The sequence below is a fragment of the Tupaia chinensis genome, unplaced genomic scaffold (assembly GCF_000334495.1).
Source record: "Tupaia chinensis unplaced genomic scaffold, TupChi_1.0 Scaffold000101_1, whole genome shotgun sequence".
NCBI classification, from domain to species: domain Eukaryota; kingdom Metazoa; phylum Chordata; class Mammalia; order Scandentia; family Tupaiidae; genus Tupaia; species Tupaia belangeri.
In genome coordinates this window covers 5,245,686-5,250,204 of record NW_006159565.1, presented here as the reverse complement: position 1 = coordinate 5,250,204, position 4,519 = coordinate 5,245,686, and positions in this window count along the sequence as shown.

Genomic DNA, 4,519 nt, shown 5'->3' with positions numbered 1-4,519 from the left:
CAGATATTTGTTGTGTCCCCTATAATTGCCTCTGGGTCTAGAACAATGCCTGGCTCAGAAGAGGTCCTCAACTAATACTTTTTTCCCCCCTAGGCTTTTGCCATAGTGTGTATATGTTTGCCAGAGAGAGACAGAGACTGAGGGAGGGGAAGTTAGCAACCACCCCAGGAGAGGGATGGCCATATTGTAATACTTCATCCTCCAATCTCCTTTCAGTATTTTGGGCATGCCTACACACATGCTGGGTGTGAGTTTCAACCCCCCAGGTTTGGGACTCGAACCACAGTTGGCCAAGTGGGAGTCCAGCACCTTAATCACCATGCCACCTGTTGGCTCCCACTAATTCTATTAAATAGTTTTATACCAACGAGGCTAGAGGGTAGGGATGCTGCCTTGTCTAAGAGTTGTCCTTGTAGAGAGTTACAGAGGACAGCTCACAAAAGTCAAGCACCTCCTTGTTCTTGGCTCTGGGACCTTCTTGCTTGACTTTAGGGACTTTTTAGCTCAGGCTTCATAGTTTCTTCTTAGCCCTCACCCTCCCAAGGGCTTCTGTCTAAAAGTCTTATGTGTTTGACATGAGCAAGAAATAATTTTGAGGGGCCAGCAGATGGTATAGCGTTATGTCACTGGACTCCCACATGGGCAACCATGGTTCAAGTCCTGGACCCAGTGGGTTGAAAGTCACACTGGGCTGGTGTGCTTGTGTGCCCAAGATCCTGGGAGAAGAACAGAGAGAAGGTATTTCAGCATGGCCATTCCCCTGGGGGATTACTTCTCACTTTCCCTCTCACTGTCTTTGTCTCTCTCTGACAAGCACACAAGCCCTAAGGCAAAAAGCTTAAAAAATAAAAAAGAAAGAATTTGAATTCATATTATTTTGTTAATACTTCCTATCCTCCAGGGACTCCTTTCATATTTCTGGTCCTTCTTCTACCCCGAACTCTCAAAGAAGAATGTCAGACTCAACCAGAACCTAAGATTAGGAAACTGTCATTCTTATACCTTACTCCAAATACCTCAGTCCCATTAAATAGCCACATGTTCTCATTCACTTGTGGAAGTTATAGGTTTAATAGTACAGAAGTACAGAGTAGAATGAGGAAACCAAAATATAAGAAGGGGATGGGGGAAAAGGGTATAGGAGAACTTGGTTAACAGATACAAAATCATTGTTATATAAGAGAATGCATACTGGGCCAACAGGTGGTGAGGTGGTTAAGATGCTGACCTCCCACATAAATGACAGCAATTTGAATTCTGGACCTAGTGGCTTGAAACACCCCCAGGCACATACATGCGTGTGACCAAAATCCCAGGAGGGGAATGGAAGAGAAGGGATTGTGGCATGGCCACCCCTCTTCCCCCCCTCCCCCCCGGGTGATTTGTCACTTTCCCTCTCACTGTTTCTCATTGTCTCTCTCTGGGAGCATGTACACCCTATAGCAAAAATTTTAAAAAAGAAAAGAGGAATAAATTTTAAAGCCCAGGAGAATAACTACAGTTAAGAACAATGTAATGTATGTTTAAAAATAGCTAGAAGAAAGGAGTTTGAATGTTTACAACACAAAGTAATGATAAATGTTTGCGATGTTGGATACATTTATTGCCTTACTTTGATCATTACACACTGTATACTGTATGCACATCTTGAGAAAGCCACTGTACTCCATAAATATGTACAACTATTATATGTCAGTTTAAAATGACAAATACAATGTGAAAAAATATCATATGATAAACTGAGGTTTTAAGCAGCAGACAATTTGAATTCAACCCGTTTCATAAATGTTTCAGCCTCAGAACCTACAATGACAGACTCAGATTCAAACATTGATGGGACCAGCAGTTAGCGTAATGGCTATGTCGCTGGACTCCCACGTAGTCGACCACGGTTCGAGTCCCGGACGTGGGGGCTTAACCTCACGCTGGGCACATGTGCGTGCGTGCCCAAGATCCCGAGAGGAGAATGGAGGAGCAGGGATTGTGGCGTGGCCATCTCCCCTGGGGGTTGATTTCTCGCTTTCTATCTCTCTGTCTCTGTCTGGCGAGCGCACGTGCCCTATAGCAAAAACCTCTCAAAAAAAAAAAAAAAAAAGAAAAAACCATTGATAATGACCCCACTTGCTTCAGGTGCAGACCCCGGCATGATGGTGTGCACCGTCACTGGCATGACTGTCAATAGAGGGTGCCTCTGTCTTGTTGGGAGCTCTACCTCTGAATTTGCAATTTCTCTATTTAAAAAAATAATGTTTGTCAGAAGGCACATAATCTTATCAGAGAGAGACAGAGAGATGGATCAGAGAGGAAGATAAGAAAGCACTCCCCATGAGGGATGGCCATGCTACAATCTCCTCTTTCCCATCCTCCCTTTTGGGATTTTGGGCAGCATGCACATGGGTCCAGCGTGTTTCTCAAGTCACTGGGTTTGGAACTCAAACTGCACAGTTGGCCATGTGGGATCCCGCTATCCTAACCACCAGGTCACGGGATAGCCTTAATTTCTTAATTTTAAAATGGTATGTTTTGCACAGAGGAAGTCATTAAAGCTATATGAAGCAAAACAAAACAAGCCCAGGCATATTCTGTCATGACAGAATTGATGCATGTACTAATTCTGGAGGGACATAGAAAACAGAGATGTACTTTGGCTTCTGCCTTAGCTCACTGCTGTCTACACTTGGGGAATGTAGAGCAAAGAAACCACTAAACATGGATAGCCACTTCAGGGCAAAGGCAATAGATACTTTGAACCATGTTCAGTGCACAGAATTGGGCTGGGTTTCTGACATGTGTTACATATAAGCACCTGTTATCATATATAACCACCTAAACAATCCCGAGAGGCCCTCTCTTCATTTCATAGGCAAGGAAGTGAACTGGTAGGAACAGTTCCACCAGATATGGATAAGAGATGAGTCCCCAATCCTTCTTCAATATCCCTTCAAGTCACTGGGGGCTGGTGGGTAGCATGGTAGTTAATAGTGCTGGACTCCCACATGGCTGTACGGGTTCGAGTCCTAGACATGGAGGCTTGTTTTCTAACTCTCTTTCTCTCTCTCTCTGATCAAACTAGAAAATAATAATAATAATAATGATAATAATAAATGAAGGTAAATAAAATAATTCTTTAAAAAAATGTATCTCTTCAGGTCACAGGACTTCAGAGTGTTTCAGATCTGGAATAGGTGACATGACACAGCATCTCAGCATCTCTAGATTGTATGACATTCCACACCCCCCCTCCCGGGTAAGAGGTGAAACTCCATCATTGTCATCTATCAGGAATATTGCTATTGCAAAATATAGGAATATTCTCACTGAAAGGGATAAATGAAGGTTGTAAATAACCTCCTATCATTTCTGGTCAGGTTTTACCATCTAATGAGACCATATCAGACTTAAAAAAAGTAATCCTTTCTGATTTCAGAACATTCTCAGGGTTGAAATCACGAAACAGAAATTGTGGTCCTTACAGTTTCCTTTCTGATGTACTTTCTTTCATTCCTTCCTTGCTCTCCTCCTACCTCCATTCTTCAGTCCATCTACCTGGTAGTTACTACAGGCATCTTGTGAAATAACAGCAGGTCTTATTTTGATTACCATCACCTGTTCTCCCATTTCAAACGAAGAAATCAGCAAATGAAAAGATTCTATGAGGAAATGCCTTGGGAAAACACTTTGGATAAAAATGTTTCTCTACTGCAATAACTCTAACAAACCTAGGCTATACATTTGATCATGGACGGCCATAGTGGGCTTTTGAAGAAAGTGCCCCTACCCCCTATTAAGTTTATTGATTTGAAAGAGAAAGACAGGTATACTGTTCATAATGTATACAGGTATACTGAACCTACTGCTGTATGTTCTGATCTCTCTCTGTCTCCTTCATAGGGCATGTGCACTTGCTGGAGAGAGACAGAAAGAGACAGTGAGAGGGAAAGTGAGAAATTACCTTCCCAGGAGGGATGGCCATGCCACAATCTGCTCTCCATTCTCTTCCTGGGACTTTGGGCATGCAAGCACACATGCCTGGCATGATTTTCCAGCTGTCAGATCCAGAACTCGAAATGTGGTCATCCATGTGGGAGTCCAGTGCTTTAACCACTATACCACCGACTGGTCCACCTTTCCCCTTTTATAGATCCAACAGAACTCGGTCATAGGGTCCCTGCCCTTATGACTTTATCAACCCAAAGGTCCCACCATATGACACCATGAAGGGATTAAGTTTTCATTTAATGCCTTTACTATACAACCAAGTCCCAACACTTGGGTTTCTGGGGGACTTCCAAACTATAGCAGGCAGATTCTCCTGTGCACTGTGCTCCTTGGGCAGATACACAGGGCACGTGCCTGGATTGCCCAGAAACCCCTGAATAGTGTTAGTTTAGGAAGTGACTAAACTTGAAGTGACTAAGTGGCTAGAGAGGAGCCCCTATGTTAGACTCCTGGTGGGTTTATAAAGAGAGGAGAGGAGACACACAAGGATAGATGAACACACAGAGAAGCCCATTCCTGC